The 22878-nt window shown below is 40.0% G+C and overlaps 1 protein-coding gene across 7 annotated transcripts in view; it reads left to right on the top strand.

The window, feature by feature from the left end:
- zic4 (zic family member 4) overlaps positions 1–22878 on the top strand; it is a 112640-nt gene that overhangs the window by 22817 nt on the left and 66945 nt on the right. The window contains exon 2 of one of the 7 annotated variants that reach the window (XR_010925078.1): positions 20187–21128. The exons of the other annotated variants lie outside the window; for them this stretch is intronic. The gene's annotated coding sequence lies outside the window, so the exon portion shown is untranslated. Of the gene's footprint in view, positions 1–20186; positions 21129–22878 lie in introns of those variants that run through there. 7 annotated transcript variants of the gene reach the window in all.

Raw genomic sequence — 22878 nt, 5'->3', positions numbered from 1 at the left:
GTCTTACTTTTCCACTGTGGTAACTCCCTCCCTCCCACTCAGTCAGTCATGTTATCATGAAGTGTCATGTGGCAAATTCTTTTTGGAGGAGACCCCTGTTGGGAAAAAAATGATAAATTCATGTAGGTGCTTCAGTTTTATAATATTTCTTCAGCTGCATTTTGTAATGTCAACAAATCAGTGACATCCCATACACAGGCATGCATGCTTGAACACAAATAGAAATATACTGTAACTTGTTTAAACTGCCAAGCCCCTCTTTTCCTAAAAAAAAAAAGTGAATATGATATATGGTTTAGTTGGTCGTGAACTTTGTCATTTTCAACACCTGTAAGTGCCACAAGTCACCCAAGAGGCAAACCGATGGAACCTGAACGTTGAGATCATTATTCAGTGTTGCAGTAGTCATCATTTTTTCCATTTCTTACACTGAGGTTGACCTTCAGTTCTACACTGACCAAGATACATTTTTGTTGTGACACAAGTACAAAAAGAAATTTTTAAAAGGAGAACAAGCAGATGTTTTGGGCATGTTTTTCAGCTTATTGTGTCATCTAGGTGATGATGGTCTGCAGGAGATATGCCACATTGCACACACTTGCTGTGTAGTGTTGTATGGCTGGATTCCTACCAGTGGTCCAAAAAGTAAACAATACACTATAGATATTCAAAAAAAAAAAAAAAAAAAAAAAAGGTAAAACAAACCCTGAGCGTTACTCAATGACGATAGCAACAGTAAAGAAATATTTTCAAGTCATAAATCTTATCCCGTCATTATAGCTACAAAGCTATGCAAGAAAGGAAATATTGTTTTGAACGTAAGAAAAAGCTGACAACTTAGCTTCAGCCTGCAGTTGCATAAATAAAGCCGGTCTTATAAAACAGTGGTCCTTTAGAGCTTTGTGTGGCCGCCGAGTTTTATGATCTCAAGTCTTTCGCATATATTGCCAACATAAATATGGCACTTCACCATGGGATGCTCCACCAAGGGTCGTTAAGACCAAGGCTCGACAGCAACAGGTTCGGATACACAACTTTTACTACGGGCCCTATGAATTTTTCCCATCAATGCCTTCTCGGCACGTTTGGGTGTGAGCAGAGGCCGCATACTGTGTATCCTTTAAAAAAATCTGGATTTCTGTATAGCTGATGGGAGATGATTTAGAGCTTAAACACAGGGGAGAATGCCTCGTCTGCCTGTGTATCTAGATTTCTATACTTAAAATTTTAACAGCGCGCGCTGTGTAATTCACACCATTACAACAGATGTGTCCAACAGCGCCAAGGTAGAGAACTTAATTTCGCCACTCTTTCCTACAGAATAGTGTGCACATACACATGATCATGTTGAAATTCTTAAAAATAATATTGTAACCTGGAATGGATATGTTTGACAGAAGATAAGAAGATAGAGCAACTTCTGTTCAGTAGATGATACAAAAATAGTAACTCAGCGCATGTTGTAAACAAGAAATATTGTGCAATGAAAGTAGAGGAAAGCAACACTTTTACAATACAAGACTGATATTCTGCTCTATCCAAAAATGTTTGAGTTCTTAGGCTTTAAGAAAACAGAATATGAGAACCTCAAAGGCTATGATGCACAACAGGAAAAAAGCGGTTGACTATATCATCATAACCCTTTGGCAACAACACTGTAGTGGGTGATTCAGAAACATGTGCTGCCATTTTATCATGCCGAGGGCCAAGTTTTGGAGCCTTAAACACCCCGCCAAGGCTTGATAAATCTGGCTTGAAAAATCTCATTTGCAGAGAGTTAAGCATCTGCAACAATATTTATCTTCTTCCCTGTCCAAGGGTAATGGGTTAGGCAGGATGGATGAGGGCACAGTCCTCTTGCCTTCAGGTGCAGCGATCTCACAGAGGACCCATAGACAGGCTGCTTATGACGAAGCAAAAGGAACACATCAACTCCCTCAGTAAACATATCACCATGGTTGAACAATTGGCTATTAGCATAATTAGCCAGCCTGATCTTAGACTTTTTATGTATGAGAGTGTGAACAATACATGCGCGAGTGTGTGTGTTTGTGTGTGTGTGTGTCTGGTGGGGGGTGGGCACTTTGCTGTTGTTCCACAGCAATTAAACCCATCTAATTTCAAGAAGAACAAACATTCTTTGGTGGCTGGGGGAAAGCTTCAGGGCGCAGAAACTTCGGGAAAAATAAAGTCCTTGGTGGCACCAAGTCTTGTCTGATGATGTTTGCTAATTATGCAGCCAAGCACTTCCTGGGAAAACACAAAAAGTAATAGGCAAGGGTCTGCGCCTGAAGCTTATCAAGAAACATGCAGGCAACCCTATCTGGATATGGCCTTTTGTCTCTCATACAGAAAAGAGGAAAGAGGACGGAAAAAGAAAAGAGCAAGAAAACAAAAATTCTAAAGGTCAATTTCCAGTGAAGGACTCTGTCTCAGATGTAATTAACCTTTTGATTTAGGACAATCTGTCTCGTAAATAAGCCGGCAATTAGTTTATTTGGCTATCATGTGATAGTAATGACTCTCATTAGCATGATGTGACCTCCTCTAATCTGTTGCCTCCCAGACTCTGTACTGGATTTCTTGTCTGGCCTGGTGAACCGGCCTCTGATGACTGCTGATGTGTTCCCACTGATAGGACACACACATCTCTAGTGTAAACGTAAGTGTTGCTATGAAGTAGACGCTTCTCTTATCTTTTTTAATTTCTGCCGCATTCAATCTCATTTTCTCTCTCTTCTCTCTTTCTGGGATTTTCCTCTTATCTGCTGAATGACAAAGAAGTCAAAAAAAATCGGCATTCGTCACTTTCTTTCATAGTAAATGCTTGACAGCCAACACATGCATGAGCGATCAAATGCTTTACAATTGCTTTCCAAATCAACTTCAAGATACTTGTCATATTAATACTCACTTCTTTCACTCTCACCATGAATATAAGTTCAGACATCAATTGGTAAAGGCAACTTGGTCCATGTAACATTTTTTTTTTTTTTTCCTCCGCTGTAAGAGTAAATTGAGTAACAAAGTTGGACAGATAACAATCAAGAACAACAGAGCAAAATGTCTTTTCGCACTATCGGGTCTCAGTAAGAATTAACGAGGCAGAGCATACAGGAAAATGTGGAGAACATGGACTCTGAGACTGAAAGCCAGGAAACCGCGGGGTCGTAAGATGTGTGAAATGGTCTTCCCTGTGCAGCCTCGCTCAGCAAGGGCCACAGATGTAAAAATATGGCCTGTTTTTACAGCACACTGACTTTATTGGTGAATTTTGATGTAAAAGGCGGTGGCGATTGCCTTGGAACTTGCTCACTTTTCTCAAGGAAGAAAAGCATTTATGCGTTTGCTTGCTTACATCGCTCGCTTTGATTTTCTGCAAAATTATAACCCTGGGCATGATTTTGTGTCTGTCACGCTAAATGATGTAAGCCTACCTATTAAACTTCTAATGATTGATATGATTGTGTATTTTTAAATTACCGAACAGGCAATGGAGACGCTGTATACATTTGAAAACAGTGTGCATAGCATAGATGTGATATAAAAGTCACACACTGAAAAAAACCCAAAAAACTCTTTGCTGTATATGCGCAATATATCACTGAATGCTTTAGGGTGACAAGCTGCAATTAACCGTGGAGTGAGCAGACATTTATAAGCATTTCATATCTCATTAAATACATTTATTTATTTTACAAGAGAGGCTGTTTTTGCTTTCAAAGTTTATTATTTTTGTGAAACAGACAGATTAATAATTCAAATGTTGCACTGGGTTTTCGGTGCCACGTTCAAAGTTGTGGAAGAGAAGGGGGGGGAAAAAAAAAAAGAAAAGAAGTATGCGGATAAATAAATAAATAAAACTGGGTACATTTCGCAACCATGTGTAGCTGTTCATGCTTGTAAGGGCAGATTAAGATGGAGGATTTACAAGATATCTCTGACAGCATTCCCTTGAGTAAAGTGAAAGATCAGTATAAAATAATTCTTCAGGGAACTCTTAACATCCACAGATTTCCTCTGAGACAGACATCAGTCCGATGAAAAAAATTCCCTATAGACGCATGTCAAGACAATATTTCTATCAGCACATTTGATTATGTCCCTCTTTTTTTCCCCATTTTGTCAGACCCTATCATTATGAGATCTGGTGTTATCTGTGAAACAGTCGTGTAGGAAAAAAGCAGCTGTGGAGAAAACGACTGGACACGGAGCAGAAGGCAGTGGCATAAAAACCGTTGCTCCACTAAATGTCAGCGCTACTAAATGGCCAGGCCCTAAAAACCACCCCAAGACACATTCAACTAACAATGGTCATAAAACCTGAGGAGGATACCGATCTCTGCCGAATGACTTAGATCATCAAATCATAACCCTGCATCGACAAGTCCCCAAAGAGAAATCGATAGGCAAGTCATTTTGCTCTATTCAGAAACGTCCACCTCCTCAGTAGATAATACAGACTAACACACCCTCTTTGGAAGAGATGATAAATACCTGCATATATTCTGCTAATTGTATTCCACTTGATTGCTGTTTTGATTCAAAGAGGGTTAGCAGAGACATTATTTGTCGTATCTCTGAGACACCCTCAGGCTGACTCATGCTGACAAAGAGACCCAATCAGTTCAGACACTACAAGGATATGATTTTCCACAAGAATGCCAGTATCTACTGTATGTAAAATGGCATTTCTGTAATTTTAGAAGATGCACAAACAACGTCTGTCTCTAAGACACCATAAGACATAAACACTCGGTGAGAAAGATCAGAATGTTCCACCTTTATATCCCTTTAGCGAAAACAGTGTTCAGCCCCTGCAATAAAAGAACTAATAAAGAGCTGATTGAAAACAGTTGATCCGAAGGGAAAAGAAGGTGTCTCTACATGTTACTTCAAAATATCCTGCTTAGGCATGTTTGCATTGGCTCCAACTTGGTGTCCAGATCATCATCCACCAACATCAAAGACGTCTAGCTCCAGCTGAGATGTTTATCTGCTTCCAAGTCTCGAAGCCACCCAGCCAAGAGGAACAATAGAGTTTTCTCACCATCTCTGTGTCCCATGCTCACTCACTGCATTGCTCAAATGGTCAATATCCCAGAGTTCATAGCCAGTGCAGCCATTAAACATCCCTGCTTTTGAGAAAGCTTACGTCTATACTGCGTTGCAGAAAAACTTAAAAGCTTCTCTTCCATAACTGCTTCGAGCGAAGAGAAAAGAAAACTTCCTCATGTTTGACTCCAACTATGTTTCCAGATGTGCCAGGGGTCAGGGGTTAAAGATAAAAGTACCAGGATGTGGTGTACCCCGACTAGAAACCAGTTTGCAGTGTGTGCATTCCTCACTGGAGGGGGGCAACGAGCAGAGTGCCTTGTGTTTCTTCTTTCCACTACTCCCAGTAAGAGGCCTCATTTTGCGGTGGTGAATTATGACACCGCAACTTTGTGCTTGCTACTTTGGCAATGTTTACCAGTGGCACTAAGGCAAAATGTCATCCGTGTTAAACATAGCACGTGAAAAACAAGTGGGGAAGTTGTTTTCGGTCTTGGCTGGAGGAGAGGTCTCAGACGTGCCTCTGACCCCTCTCGACAGGGAGTCGCTCGAAGTGTTAAAATCATCCGTGTCTTTCTTTCCAGAGAAAATGAAATCATTTAGCACCATATCCTTGATTTAGAAATTTAAAAAGGAACTTTAAACAGGCCAAGCAGAGAGTAGGGTTTGACTGATAGCTCCGACTAAGGACGGGCCTTTCCACCCCCTGCCTGGTGCGGAGCAGCAATAGAGACATCACAAGTTATGTATAAGAGTCTATTACATCGATTCAGGAATGTCTCCCAGAAATTGGGCTAATTTCACACAAAAAAAACGCTAATACGATTATTTCAAGTGTGTCAGAGGCTTAATAAGTGTGGAAATTGGCCTGTCATATAAGACCTGAGAGTGGTGGTAAATTGCGTGATTACAGTCGCAAAGCCTTGGCCTCCCTTATTGTTTCTTTACATATCGTAATCTGCTAAATGAAAATGAACCGGACACTTCTAAAAAGTGGGTAACATTAATATGACAGAGACAACTTTATTGTGGTATTATGGTAATAATGAGCTTTAGAGGATGTACAAAGATTACATGTCCCTTGAGATGGCTTCTTTTATTACTAGGCTCCGAGTGTTGGCTCCGAAAAATTGTTTTATTACCCCCAGCCTCTGGCAGCCAAGAGCTGACTGGTCTTGCAGAAGCACTACCACACTCGAAAGAAAGAGAGGAATAACACAATATATACAGTAAAGCTAATATAGAGATGCAAAGAACTCTAGAGTTTAAAAGTGGACATATCCTGTAAAGTTAAATATATTTTTTTCATTGTTCTGAGGACCTACAGTAGGAGCTGGAGGAGTGTGTGTGTGTGTGTGTGTATGTGTGAGTACAGCTATAGGTTGAGTTTGGTTTGGGGTGGCGTTCATGCTGAAGAGAGTGCGCAGGGCCACTAGATGGAGTTAGATCCTACAGAAGAGCTTTGGGACCTTGGCAGAAACAAGACAATAACAGCTGAAGTGAAGCAGAGGACACGTAGCCCCTTCATGTGCTCAGACCTTGGGAAGCGAGAATGCATAGTTTCCTGCACAGAGACCACAGCACAATCTTCCAGTGGCCTGGTCTTATTTAGTACCCTAGGAGCATGCATGATTCATAAATACACTACACATACATACCATGGGAGCAGCTACCTTTTTATTAAAACGAACATGATAATCACCTTGATGACATCCCCTAGTTTTCAACCTTTCTCATACAGTGAGCTAATTACATACGCTAGTGTTTGTATTATCCATACAGCAATATGCAAGTAGGCTCTGTTTGATAGGATTTTGTGTGTTCTTTCTTATAAATTTTAAGGAAATGAACAGCAAAGACCTGTGATGACAGCTGAATCAGTCCTTACGCCTGTTTTACTCTCATTAAGTGTCAAACTGGTGAAAACCAGTAACTCCTTCCAGATTTAAAGGCTGCACAAGTTTTCTAATTTAACAAAAGTGAGCAACAGTTCTTACAGTCTTACTGGATTTTCTGTGAGATGAATCATGAGGTCCATAATCATCATGGTTCAGGTGATATTTTTTTTTTCATGGGAAGGAGAGGGACAGATAGAGAAAAGGAGTGAAAAAAATAATTAAATGCAACATGAAATGGGTTTGACGGCATGCCTTACTGTGTGATATGGTAATACTGATACAGAAGCATGTCCCAGTCTCTAATGGAGAGAAAATTATATAGTTAGATACATTGATAAGGGGGAAGTGACATGTTGTTCTTTTTTTTTTTTTTAATCCTCTCTCTCTCTGCTTTGAATCCAAGAGCATTTTAGTGTTAATGGTGGATAAAAGCAGAAAAACTACTGTAATTGGAGAGCATCACCAGCTCAGTTTTTACACAGATAGATATAAACAGTAGCCTACAGTACAGTCTGTAACAAAGGAATGATTATAATCTAAAAAGAAGAAAAAAAGCTGTATTAGTTTAGTTAGAATCACTTTCACTAAATATGTCACTGTTGTTCTATAGACATGGATCCAGTGTCTCGACACAATGTAATGTAAGATTAAAGGAAAACAAATTAAAGCGCTAATCCCACCGGAGTAAACGTGAACTCTGTCAACAGATGTTTAATGCTGTGAAAAAGGAAAAAAAAAAAAAGAAAATTCTCTTGATCTCTCACGTGAATTGCACCATTTAGCATGTAGCAGTTGTGACAGGTAATTGACTTCAGAATCCAATGAGGAGTATTTGTGTCATGGTAAATAATGCATTGTCTCAGAGCCTTTATGAATATTCATAGTTTATGTTGATTGTGAGACGTTAAACAAATGCTTTTTATTATATTCTAGTTTATTTTTCTATCGGTTATAAGATAGATTCTACAGAAAAGGGGTTTGGAAGACTTTTCTAAGCACAAAGACAAAATTATCAAGGTCCGCTTTTTTTGCTCAGCTGGCGTGTCTATTCAATAGAAAGTCAGCTATAGCAGCTGATACATTGAAAATACTGCAATGAATTAACCATTGTTGTTAGATGATCTCATTTACGTCCTGCTTTGAGCTCAAACTTCTAATTCTCTTTATATACTGAAATATTAAAAGCCTAATATGTCATCTGTCATGACTGTCATTTATCATCTTAGCTGCAGTGTGTCCTGTGGGCCTGTAAAGATTTCCTTCAAATTACTTTTTATTAGATTGCAAGCATTTGTTCCTGTTTTATATGCCTGTCCTTCCATTTTATTTCTTACTTGGCTCCATTAGCAGCTGCCTATCTGCATCTTGAGGTTTGCCCTTCCATGCCTTCATTTACCAAATGACCCAACATCCCGTTTCTGTCTGGCTTAGACAGCTGAGCTGATTAAGAAGTTGCCTTTTGAACACTAATTTATTCCACTCCACCATTTTGTTATATTGGCCATTGTTTCATTTAAAGTTTACCCTGCTTCTCCTTAGATGGAAGTCACACTAATTCTGATTTCCTTTTGGAAAAGCTATTTAGTCGTACAATGTATGATGGATCTGATTAGTCATTCAGGCCGGCCTCTGCTTTTATGCTTACATTAACTAACACAAAGAGCCCCCCTACAGGTTAAAGTTTAAATGTGGATTAGCAGATAAAGCAACTCCTGATTAGGTTACTGTGAGGCTTAGAGGGAAAAAAATTGATTTTCCCTGCACATTATTTCACAAACATCTTCACTCTGCCGTCTTTCTCCCCCTTTCTTTTCTTCTCTGGCTTCATCCTCGCACACTCACTCCCAGCATGGATATCTATTTTGGCGCAAAATCTTTGAACAATTATGCAAATGCATGTAAGGCAATGCACAATACAGTATGGAAATGGCTCGGAGAGAAAATGGACTCATTAAGGACAGATGGCATGAGTGCTAAAAGCCATTTGTTATAGATGCAGAAAGACATTTCAGACAACGTCAGAACCTGAGAGACATAAGATATGTTTTTCACACCAAGCACTATTTGTTGTGGTGGTGTAGTTCTTGATTATTTCACCATGTTGATGATTATAAATGAGCTACTTCCAAAAGAAGATGAGACGTCATGACTGTGGCGTATAGATATGCATTCTACTCTTGTTGGAATATACGTTTTCTTTCTTTTTGTTTAAGTAATGACAGACTCGTAACCTTTCATCGTCTCGCCACATTTCTCTCTACTGTTGTGCTAAATGATATAATTGATAATTACAAGACCTGTTATTAAAATTATGTATGTTTGATCAAAGTAGCTGTATGTTAAATATGGAAGCATGTATTGCGATAAGATCATAGAGGGCAAAATAAACGGGAGACGCAGTCATGATGTAAGCTTCTGAAATTACACGCACCATATGCATGACTTTTGTGCTGATATTACATACATTTCACTGTCACTTCATACAACATGAATTGAACCGCATATAAAGGAGAACCTAAATGCTTGCAAGAGATTACAGTTTCCATATATTGAAACCTGCTTTGAAATAGCAATGCGTGCAAGACACACAAAGTGAACAGCGGGGTTTTTCACAATTAAGAAAATTAAGTCTTTTTTTTTTTTTTTTTTTTTGTTCTCTTATGTCTGGTAAGGATAAGATGGCGCATTATCACTGAGGCCAGTGTTAACCCCAGGTGGGAGAAAATTATTTCTAACGAAGATTAAGCTTTAGAATCTATTGCAGAAGGCATCATAAACACAGCAGCATGGATGCAGGATTCACTCTGAAGACTTGCAACAGTAACGCTTGTGAAGGGGGGAGTTATAGGTGGAGAAACATGGGGCTCGACATAGCCACTGTTTATTTTGTCTTTGGCCCTCTGTGGGCTTTCCCAATACCACTGTCTGAGCCTTTGATGTCACTGAGGTTATTGTTGACTATTCTCTGTTGTCTGCCTCAATATTCATCCAAGCTTCACATGGGACACAGAAGAGAGAGGCAAAGACTGCCATTTATTTCTACACTAATTTTCCTTTGTGATGGATGGCTTTCTTATTGTGTCATTTGCGCCTTTGAAAAATGCTCTTCGGAGCAGAAGAAATTACCAGCTTCCAAATCATACAATCAAGCACAGTTCAGTGGAAAAAAAAAAAAAAAAAAGCTTGCGTAGGACACAGAGGAATATCCAAAATGGTGTAAATTACAGAGGAAATATTAATATGTTAGGTTTAAAAGTGCATTTATGGCTCTAAATGAACCAATAAAACCTTTAAAAAAATAAAACATAACTCTATAAGAATGACTGCAGATCAAACTATTCTGACAAAAAAAATTAAAATAGCAATTAAATTAGATAAATGCTGGATTAAATCATTGTAGAAATAACACTTTTTTTGCTTTGACACAGTATTACTGCTCAATCAACAAATGAAAAATCTCTAAATTCTAACAATCTCTCCAAATTCCACCTATCACATGTACTCTATGTAATGTATACAGGAGCTCATATGACAAAAAAAACGTATCAATAGTACAGTGTGTACGCAAAATACAAAGCAAGTCCATTTCCAGTGAGATTTAAAATTTCTGATCCTAAACTTTTATCAACTCTAAAATTGGACATTTGATCTTTTTTTACATATTTACTGTCGATACTCATAACCATGCGTTTAGCTGTAAGTCCCAATATTTCAGCATCAAAGTCTGTCATGAAGAACAAATCCTACAAAAAGTCACAGAACAAATGAATGAAGGGTATCAAAGGCTTTCATATTCAGGACTCTCTCTTTGTTGTGTTCGGGTTGTCTTTTGTCTGTCCTTCGACTATTGTGACAGGACACAGAGACTTCTAAAGGCCAAAGTTTCTTATTAAATTATTTCTGGGTGAGATGAACAGAGGCTGAATAGAATCATTAAACTTCACCAGTTATAGGAATGCATGCGCCGCGCTGCCGTCTGCTGCGAGATGAAAAGCTGTGCATTTTCATGCTCCTTCAAAACCTTTAACTTGCCATGAAAAGATATGACATCAATCCTGGCAAAAACACAAGGGAGAAATGAATGATACCATTGTGGTCTCTAAACATCAATCATGCTCAATACTTTGGAAAAACAATGCATTTTTGTTTGCATTTCAGAGGTGACAAACAACACTTGTGACTGGCTTAACATTGTCAATTCCCATTACTCAAAACCTGAAGCAAATCAGAATTAAACTGTGGCCCTGTTGCTAGGCAGCTGAGTTCTCTTGACATGGTGGTTAGTTTTTCTTTCATTGCTTGACAAGAGCGAAGTGAAAGGAGTTTAGAAAAACTTGCTTAAGGCGCTCAGAGGAAGGGGATAATTGGAGTCTGTGGATTGTGTAGTGGCCCTTGTGTGGAAACTTCCAGAGCTGGAGACAGAGAGAGTCGGACGCAACAAAATTTTAACTCTTGTACACAAACTTGACCCCGGGACTACTGCGGGGTTTTCCACACTTCATCTGCAGAGTGTTTGCCCCAGCATGGCCCATGGCCCAGTGTCAACACCACAGAGAAACGGGTGAGGGAGCAACACCGGAGAGCAAGTCATGACAACAATGACGCCGCTTCACAGTTTTGTCTACTTTTTGGGGCGTGTGGAGAAAGTGTTTTTTAAAAGTAGAAACTTGCGGGGTAAAGGGACGATTTCTATGAGACATCTGCGCGCTGTGAGAAAACACACGTATCATCGCTCAGATTTTACACTTTTCTCTTTCAGACAAAACACAATCAAGTGAGGTCATCTTGATACTGTAGCCATGGTCAATTTTATTAGTCTGTCTCTTGAAATATAGAGGCAGCTCGTTAAGTAAACAATGAGAAGGGGTCTATGCCTTTAATGACCCGCAGCGGAGCCCAGCCTGTGAAAGTGCACACCCAGTTTAAGAGGGAACCAATTAATGCTGGATTAACATTCATGGTTATTTACAGTTGCTTTTGTGCTTGTTTCTGCACTCCGACTTCCACACAGAGGAGAGAGAGAGAGAGAGAGCGACTGAGAGAGAGAGAGGGGGAGAGAGAGAGAGTGAGAGAGAGAGAGAGCGCAGAGGGGCTCGGAGAATGGGGGGTTGTTTGGACGCAAGAGGTGCAGCGAGGTGGCTGGGTCCATTGTGAGGACACCACCTCTCTCATTATGCCCTCTCAATCAACACTCCTGCTCACAGGAAGCCCCTGTAAAGCCCATCTGCCATAGCTAATCTACAGGCAGCCCCGCGCTTGCGTCTGGGCCTGCTACCCTCAGCCGCATTATTCTCAGATCCAAGGCTTCGCCAGGGATCAGCCAAAGCCCATTAAAGTAAATAATAGCCAGAAATGACAGGCTTAGCGAGGATTGGGGAGGAAGTTGAAGACCAGTTTGAGCTGTGAGCTCTGATTAATAGAGAAAAGCATTTTGGGGGAGAGAGGGGGTTAGATGGAGAGAGAAAGTAAGGGAGAGAAGGGGGGAGAGAAAGGAGGGAAAAAAATGACCTTAGTCTGCTGCAAAGAATTCCTCAACCTCTGGGTTGTTAGGACTAGTGCTACCATCTGAAGCATTAGCAATCCTTGAGCTACTTTTGCTTTGATGAAGCTCAGACAGGATGGGGTGAAGGGGGAAGAGAAGGGGAGGGAGGGGGGGGGCAGGGTGATGCGGCGGTCTTGGGGCCTCAGAGGGCCCCAAGACTAGGAAGCGTCAAGAGTCAGTCTCAGTAGTGGGGAAAAAAAAACAAAGTTGTGGGTACACATAAGATTAAGAACACAAACCAGGTTAAAAAGTAAGAAATATTATTTGCAGTTGCTCTTTAAACCTCCAGCTTATTAGATCCTTCGCCAGTGCCTCATATTGTTAGTCTTTAATTTAATTTTTGTCAAATGGCAGTGGTAAAGATTAGAGCTGAAAAGGTCGAAGTGTAGAAAAATAAACTATTTTGATAAATAATTAATCATTTATGTCAAATGTCTGATTCTACCCTCTCAAATGTGAGGGTTTGCTGCTTTTCACTTGTGAATTGAATATTGGTTGCACTAAACGCACTATTTCAGACATCCCCTTGCACTCTGGGAAATGTTTTGGGGCATTTTTTTTGCTTTTTTGGTGTTTTACAGCAGAAATTATTAACCTAACAAGAGAAAAAATAATGGAAAGTTTAATTGATAATGAAAATAATCGTTAGTTGCAACCCTAGATTAGATTGAACTTGTTTGTTGTATTATGTTAAAACCAGAACTATAAAATGCAGTTTAGCATCAGTTTAGAGTATAAAGATGAATGAATGATAGTATGGGGTGTACAGAATAAAGAATAACTGCAACATAATTACAATTCTATGCATATTTCTGTATTAAAAACATTTAATTAGTTGAAGAACACATGTGATGCTGTCAGTATCCCGTCACTGTCGTACTATATTTGTGTTTTGTGTAATTGTGTGTGTTTTCTGGACTTGAATGCTATTGCACAACATTGTTATTTGTAGTGGAAGTAAGCCTGTTGGTGAGTTTGAAAAGGCTACTTTGTCATGGTCAGCTTAAGGTTAAACAATTAAAGCTGCTCCCAAGAATCAAGTTAGTGTCAAGTTAGACATGGAAAGCAGTGGTTAAGTTGGTAAAAGAAGAGAAAGAAGGAGTAAATAACCTGACCTGGTTAATAGTTAACTGACCTGCTTGACACCCTCAGGCATCATACCAAACCTGACCCTTAGTAGCTTGAGATCACGACCTAACATCACTGATCAAATCCAGCACAACATGCTGTAAATGCTGTCAGAACATGCTGTTTTAACTCAGAAGTATAGTTTGGTTACATTTTGAAAAGGGAATAATAAGTCCAGGGAAAACGGACACAAATTAAACATCCATTACCACAAGCTGTGCTGTGCTGTGCTGGGTGGAGGATGTTTTCGTGTTCTGAAAGGATGGATAACACTGATCGCAGGAGTGTTTGCGCTGTCCATACTCGGATGTTTATTGCCACAAAAAAAAAAAAAAAAAAAAAAAGCTTATTCCACTTTGTGCTTGAGCTCAGCCTGGGATTTAACATGATTTGTCACTGGGCCGACAGTGGAGACGGTCTAAGCAAGATTATGTGAAGCAGTTCCACCTCTGCTTAACTACTGTAAAAATTGCTTATACGCCTGTGAAGGAATTGGAATGCATTCAGGAAGCGAATGATCAGGCTTGTGGTCGGACCGCTTCTTACGGGATCCTCTGATTGGACGGATGCCCCAGACAGCCGGGGTGCAGGAAGAAACAAGTTAGCGCTGCATGAAAGGTACGCACACTCCTCTAAGAATATTGTCTATTGATCTATCAGTTACCTGAATCTTCAAAACGCTGGCAAAGGGAAGGGAGTAGACAGACGTGTAGAGACCTTTTGCCTCAGAGATGTAATGAAGAATTTAAGATCCTCCGAATGTTTTATTGACAAGAGACTGTAAAAAGATATGATACATAGAAACCGACAAGGCCTCTGGGGAAACACTTAAGGTTTCTTAAAGAAGTGTTTAATGGTATCGATTTTTATTGTTCAGCGAACAGTGTGAAGCCTTTGACTGTTTTATTGAACGGATTTAGACACATGCTCTTAAACACAGAGAGGAAGAAGACTTTTCAGTTCTTAGATTTAATCCATCAAACAATGTGCGCATTGAATCTTAATAAGCCTTCCAACTATAAGCCACACTATATACAGCTGCGCTTGGATTTCATTTCAGACTTTGCTGTTCTGCTTATTTTACAGTAGCTGCTTCCTCCAAATGCCTCTTATGTCATAGTCCCCTGTGTAAAATGTGGTTTGTTTCCCACTAACGCGACAGATGTTAGGACCACGGCAGCCAGTAGAGGCCTCTCATGTCTTATACAACCCTTGATTGAAGATGAAGAATCGCATTAGTAAAAGCTAAATAGAAATGCATGAATGATATAATTTAAGATTCCCTGCAAATTGCACTAAGCATTTTGAAAAAGGAAGTAAAACATTATATTTTTGTGTTTTTTTTAAAGACCCCTCAGATAAAAACCAGGTCTTCACAGGCTTGTTGGCTATTTTAGTAATAAATGAATCGGTCACCTTTCTCTTTCCGGCTGGTGAATTCAGTGGTTGGAACCATATCACAGCTCTTTTACCAAGGCCTCTTTCCCTCCCCTCTCTATGTCCAGCCTGATCTTTCCTCTTCAGAGGGCTGAATACTCATCCTTGACCGGCTCGCCTAAATGAACCCTGCTCTCCTCATGTACCACAAAAGTGCCACTGTGTGGTGTCACCCAGGCTTTCTTCCCAGGAGACAGTGTGATTTCTATATCCGTTGTCATGGTGACGTGGCGAGGAGGGAGAAAAATGGAGCTCTAACCCCTGGCTTTAGCCGGCTCCCAGGCCAGACAGTTCATTTGGGGAGAGCAGGAAACAGCACTCTGCCTGTTTGTTTGTATGCTGACAATAGCAGCACTTGAAAAGGTGAAACAGGGACATTGTGGCGCTATCTGTCAAACACTATGTTGTGATCATGAGGCCATAAGGAGGGAATATGTGATATAGTAAATGGACCCACATAGAAATATTAAGAAGATCTTATTAAAAATCAATCGTGAAACCAAAACATTGATGCGCCTTTAACATAACAAAGAGATAAGACATCATCACAGGGCAGAGAGAGGTTCACTCTATTTCAACACCCCTCAGTGAAAGCAAACTCTATTTCATGGAAGCTAATACAATTCCTCAATTTCAGAGGATTGCCCTCAAACACTCCTGCCAGACACACCTGATACTCCTCGAGCAGGGAATCAAAAGAATTGAGAGGTGTTTTTATCTAAGTTCCTAAATGGGTAAGGGGAGGAGGGGGACTGCATTTCATTTACCCCAAAACCCACAATTTAAGGAGGCTGGGAGGCAAAATGAAGACATTGGCATTATTAAAATCAAATCTGGAATGGCTCACAGGCGCTCCCTACTAATGACGAGGGAGTGCCATGGCCAGTCGAGAGGAAGAGAACACCATTTTCTATTCATTTGGCAGCGTGCCCAGATCTCATTCAACCAAAAAGTCTTCTCAATCCAAACTTAATCCCAGCCAATTAAAAGATGGCGTTGCTTTTCCTCCTCTGTCGTTATGCTGATGAGACTGCAGTTCATCACCAGGAAGGTTTGGGGTTTTTTTGGGGGGGGGGCGGGGGACATAAGATGATTTTACAAGGCTTATAACCTGTAGGTAAAAATATTTATCATTGGGACATTTGTGTTAAAATGGTCATCATTTTGACCTGATAAACCGTAATGTGTTGCAATGTAATGACAAACTTGAAAAAGAGGATTGATCTGAGAGGGAAAAATGAATATTTATTGATGTAGAAAAGTATGCTTGTGTTTTTCTTCGGCTCCTAGGGGGAAGGTGTGAAATCTAATAAAGCCATTCTCAGGAGGGGTGGCTTTGATCAGAGATTCTCTAAACAAGCAGCAAGTCCCATGTGAGCATAAGATCTATAAGCTCCAACATGTGCTATCTTTACATCTCCACTTCTGTTTTTGCTAAAAGAGAGTGTTGTATTGGAAACAGCTGAACCATTTCAATTTCAGCCCGAGGCAACATTCTCCTCTCAAAGAAGTGTCGAGATGCGCCGTATGTCAGAAATATTTTCCATAAAGTCTATTTGTACCTTTCCTTTTTCAATATAGCTTCCTGAGGTGCAAATGTGCTATTTTTTTCAGAAAACATGTTTTTATGTAAATAAGCTCAGGTATGTATTTGAATTATTTTCTATTTTAAACAACCAAATCTGCAGAAAGGTATTGTTTACTTCAAACAAGGTGTCTCAGTGGAGGTTACAAAACAAGTATGAATATACAGGTCATATATCACCCTCAACAACACCTGGTTAATATATTAATTACTGAAAATCTATCTCTTTGTAATCTATAATGAACACCACCATAAAAACACACTCCTGCTTTCTCATGTTATATCTGTCTAGTCCCAAATTTACATAAAATACCAATTATTAGATATGGAAAAGAAGCAGTAGTAGGACAGGTCAGGGTTAAAATGGCATGCAAAAATAGCCATGAAAAGTGGCGAGGGATGATGTGTGATGCAACAGAAGAGGAGTGATATGCTGATCTGATGATCTGATGATGCAGAGTGGGCAGTGTTGGCTGTTGCTCCATGCAGAGTCAGTGTGCGTCTTACTGTGGCTCCTCTCACACTCCAGAAGGTCACACAGGAAGTGGCTTGCACACAGACACACACACTTTTTGGGCCAACCTCTTAAAATAGCCATAGAGGGTTCATGCTACTAGTTAGACCACTCGTACCAAAAAATATGTGTTACACAGTAATTGTGAGTAGGGCGTCATTATTATTTAAGCTCTTAACTTCCAGTTTTGCCCTTTTTTGTTTTCCTTTAACTTGCTTTATAAAATAATCTTAATCCTCATTGGCAATATCAAATATATTCCAAAATGACTTGTTCCAACTCTTAATTCAAACTATATGATGTTTAAACTTTCCAAAATACTTAAACCCAAGACTTAAACGCTGCACAATTCCTTTAAAGGAAATATTCTAGATGTTTTGTGTATCATCTAATACACATTTCTTTAAAACTAAGTCTGAAATATTTGGAAACTATGAGATATTTTGCAGTCATTTGTTTACTAGCAGGTCTGTGTTTGTGAAATGGTTTTAATATGCTGATTATTTTTCAGATTAACTGATTTGCACATCACCGTTTTTCCAGAGTCCAAACAGATGTCTTCAAATGTCTTGGTTATCCACAACCCAAAGATATTCCGTTTGCAATGACATATAAAACAGTAGAGTTGCAAATCCTCATGTTTCTGCTTGATAAATGACTTAATTGAAAATCCAAATTGCTGTTCATTAACTTTCTGTTAATGTATTAATTGTTTCTTCACTAACTGTGATTAATTTATTTGAAAACAACGCACCATAAAAAAATCTATGCTAAAGTTGTGCTAGCATAAAGAAGGAAGAAAAAAAACCCCAAAGCAGCCAAAGAACATGTTCCAGTGGGATAGCCATGCAGCCGTGTGACAGGGCAAACACACTTAACTAACAACTTCCTTCACATTGGATGCACTTTGACAAACAGCCTTGCTCCTCAGCGCTTACGCCATGTGCCTCAGCATTAACGCTAACGCCCTGTGGTATGGTCGGCTGGACAGGCACTTGACTGATGGCTCTATTAGAGCCCCCCACCACGCACCTAGTCCTATCCCGGGCCTTTCTCTGGACTGGACGTGCTGCTGACAACGCACTGATGGGCTAAGGGGGAAGACTAAATGGAGGGTCTAAACACACCAACAACCACATTCAGAGACTCGCCAATAGAGCAACACACATAAAAACAGACAGAGGCACATGCGTGTGAAGGGAGATACGTGGACGCGGCTGTGCCCACACGCACACAAGAGCCACATAAGGAAGTAGAAAGGACTTAGCCATGCTTCACCTTTTGTATTTGGTTGGAACAATGGCTTACACAAATACAACACACAGCTGATCTACACCCCTCCGATTCCGCCTCTTTGGTGGCTTGTTCCTGAGACCACCATGAAACATGGAGGCCACTGAAAGGCTGGCTCTCGATAATCAGCTCTGAAGGGGGTGGAAAATACAATTCATATCTCCACTCTTCTTGGGAAAGCAACCACTGGAGCAGGAAATGACAGTGGATGTTTTAATCTTCAAACGGTGAGCACCACGCTCCCTCAGGCTAGATGGAAGAATCTGCTCAAATGTGACGGAGCTGCCTACCCGTTTGAGCTCGCTACAGCAGCTCAGATCTCCCTTTTTTCTAAATGTTGAGAAAAATTAGATGTATTCCTCCATAAATATATCGTCAACCTCAAACATCCAATTCTTGTTGACAGAGGGTTAGTTTGTTTTTCCTCAATGACATTCACAAGCTTTTCTGTGGCTGAGATTGTGAGGCTGTTGGGGTAAGACAGGCAGACGGCACTGTCTCTCGAGGCCCAGGCCGGCACTACTCTCCTGGGCAACGCTATAAACACCTAGCCCCCCTGGCGCCTGTCATCCACGGCTGCCTACTCCCTTCCAATAGGTCTCACAGGGGAATTTGCAAGGTGGAGAAATGACATGACAAACAATTACATCCCAACACCCCTCAATGGTTATGTTGCTCCTTTCAAGACTTCCCTAATCTTAAAAATGATTCATATGTGGAAGATTTCACTTCTAGTGCACATAGCCTGAAGATAGGGGAAAAACTAATACAGAAGCAAGAGGAGGAAAAAGTATAACAGGTGACATTCAACCAAATGGGGTGTCTCTGGTCGAAGTTCGGATCGAAATGAGCTCAATTTATCAATGTCAATAACGGCAGCAATCCCAGGATAGAGAGACATGCATATTAATTGAAAATAATCAGATTAAGCCACTAGAATCTGACATTTTGAGATGGGCACTTTATCTTCGAGGCTGGAGAGATGCAAGATTGCCTACGTACAAATCAGAGAACACTGCTTAATTGCATGTTATCACCCCTATGATTGCCTTGGCATTATATAAAACTGTATGGTAATTACTCTACAGATACTGATGTAAATAGCCTCAGGCTGCTGCTCCCATAAGAGGAAGTAGGGAGAGGGCATAGGGCTGAACATCTGGGCAAAGAGGTAGCACAATTAGAAGTGTATAGTCAGATTAGCTACATCACACAGGCGTTAGCGGAAACATATATTTGACAGCAACATTCACACTTCACTGTGAGCACTTGACTCTGAGCCTTAAACAGTGTCGATTTCAAGAGATCCTCCAACATACACAAACAGGAGTTAAAAATAGTAATCTATAGGAGGATGTTTGAGAGCTTGATGGAGAAGAATATAAGTGGCCCTCATGGTGTCACTGCCGCCCTGCCCAGAGAACAGATGCACTATGGGCCAGCTGGAGGTCCCCTTCCTCAGCGGAGGCCCCCCAGCCCCGGAGGAATCACAGCTCTGAGGGCTGCCGTCATATGTTTTCAACGTTTGTACAACGCCTGATAAATGTAATGTAAAAGGGGCTTTGTGTGCAGGGGGCAGTGGGGGTTGACTTTGATTGCTGGTAATAACTGACTAATAGAATAAAGCAATAACGCACAGCCTCGGGGCAAGAGCTCTGTACCGACAATTTCATACTGCAGATTTATCATTGTGTGGAAATTAGCATTTCAGTCTGTTCACTTTCCCATCTGAAGGAGCTCCGTCACGAGACTGTGTGCCCCCGAAAAGATGTCTGTCGACTTCAGGTCTCCTTCGTCACAACACTTCATAACTCTCCTAACTCCCCACAGAGAAAGACAAGACGAGAACTATAATGATGGAGATTTGCAGCATGGCGTTTGTAGGCACTTCATAAACAACAGTGCTGTTAAAATACAATTCCTAAACTGTAATTTTGCTATCATGATGTATTTGTTGGTTGACATATGTGCATTAATAATAGAAATCTATATCACTGGCTTCCGTGTGATAAGAAATACTGTATATAAAAGCATAAGGATGCACAATGGGGGAAATTATTCACTCGACCATCACTTTCAGTCCAAAAGGGTCTATTCTGAGATTCAAAAAGGTTTGATGACACTTAAAGATATTTTGAAGTTAGAACTGCTTTTTTTTGTAAATATGCACACTGAAGTGAGACTTAATTTTCCCAACAATTAATGTCTGTTAATGTTCATGTTAATGTTTACGTTTGATTATGTAAGATAAATGACTTTTTAAAAGCCAGTAGTAGCTAAACTGATATCAGTCTTTTATTTACTGACTGCAGAATTTCCATATCAAGATCATCAACCAGAAATCTGTCATTGTTGTTCCCTTGAACTCAATTTAGTGTAAAAGATTTCTGTGTTTTTTTTCCATTCTTTTGATGCATTTCTCATGTGAGAAATGCAGGGAATTAGATATGAGAAGAGAAATTTTCACTTAGAAAAGAGATTGTATTTTTTTTTTTTTTTTTTCAAGTTCTAGTTTACTTGTGTTAATTTTCTCCAGAGTGGTTGTTTCTCACTAACAGAGTCAATGAGCGACTGAATAAGCAAATGGTACTCAGCGGATAATTTTGCTTACAATGTTCCCGAGGCCTATGATTAGAATATTAATTAGGCCCATCTATGACGGTCAGATAATAACAATGTCAGTGGGTTGAATGGATTCTGTGACCTGTAAAAGGCCTATTCACAATCTCCAGTCTGCCATAGTTCATTCTTTTGGCCACAGGCAGCAGACTTTTTCACACCCTTTCTAAACGTTCTGATTGTCCCTCACTGAAACACTGCGAAGGAAGTATGTTAAGAAATACAAATATGTTAAAAAAGTGCATGTTCTATGTCAAACGAAGTTGAAATTCACAGCTCATTTGAAACTTCCCCCCCCCCCCCCTCACGAGTGCATTTTCTGAATAGATGTCAATTAACGCGTATCCTTCCTGGGAAAAGAGATGACTTGTGGTGTGTTTTGGGGTTTAATTACATAACACGGATCACAAACGGTAAAGCAGAGGAAACCTCCTACCACACCCACAGCCGATGTTCACTTGTCCCTCTAATGCATTAGTGATGCCTTTCCTGACACTCTCAAATTGCAACCCCCCCCCTCCCCTCACCCCCATCAGGACTCAAAGTTATCGAAAAGAAAAACACTAGACATCAAAATGAACTTGTCTTATCTGGTGCAACTTTGTTTCTCTTCCATGAAAATGACACCACATGAAATCCATGTAGAGCCAGAACACTGCATGATGTTGAATTAATAGTCCTGATGTAAAGAGTATCCCTTGTTTGCCCTGTTAATGTGAGAACATTATTCAAGTTGTGTCTCCTGAGACGTCAGTGGGATGCCTCTGTTTGGATGACGGGATGCCTTAGTTAGGGAGGCCAAAGATATTTGCTGTACAGGCTACTTACAGCAACCAGAGCGCTTAAGAAACACAGCCAGTAAAAACATGACATCCTCACACTGACTAAAAAGAAGGGTTTCAAGGGTCAGTAGATTCATTGTATGTATTATTGTTAAGTCTCTTGGGAAAAGTCAGGATAAGCATTTTGTGGGGGTTTTTTGGGTTTTTTTTGTTTTTTTTTGTGACAACATCCCGTGAAACGAGATAGGTCAGCCATCTTAATCCACATGCAATTAGGAAGAGAGGAACAGCAAGATGATTGATTTACTTCAAGAAATGTTTAGCTGAATGAATTAATCTCGTCAAATGCTTGATTGATGCTTGATTCCTTAACTCCTAGAAATTTCTCTTTTGATATGAGTTCCCTTTGCTTGTTTTTTTTTTTAGTTGTCTTTAATTTAGTCTCCTTTTTTGGTTTCTGTCTGTAACTATGTGTTCTTATTTATGCTCTGCTTGTCTTGGCCAGGTCTCCCTTGAAAACAAGATTCTTAATCTCAGTGGGACTCCTGGTTAAATAAATAAATAGATTTTTGCCATTCTTACCGTAAGTGAAGTCCAGATATACAATTTTAATATCCTGGTTTTATTTCTAGATATTCAAACAGAAACTAACTGTCTTCTTAGTCACATTTCCTAAAAATTTGAACTTTGGACAAATGCAACGTGGGACTGAAATTACACAAGTTGAGTCACGTTTGATAGATGATGCTCAAACTCAGACGATATCCAGCAGTATGTTGTAATAGGCCACATATACTCACAGCAGTGTGCTAGTTTTGATTAACTCAATACTGATGCATGTTTACCATAATTGCAATGCAATATTATGGATAGCATTAATGCCACAGGTGATAATAGCAACAAAACACTGTACGATTCACACACATGCATGTCACTGCACCGTAAACAGATGTACTAAATCATTGTTTTGTAGCAATGTGAGGAAAGTTTGTACTGATAATGATGAAGGGTGCTCTTATAAACAT

Source organism: Thunnus thynnus, chromosome 21, assembly GCF_963924715.1.
Source record: "Thunnus thynnus chromosome 21, fThuThy2.1, whole genome shotgun sequence".
NCBI lineage: Eukaryota > Metazoa > Chordata > Actinopteri > Scombriformes > Scombridae > Thunnus > Thunnus thynnus.
The sequence above is the reverse complement of the archived record's forward strand: the minus strand, read 5'-3'. Positions and strand labels throughout refer to the sequence as shown.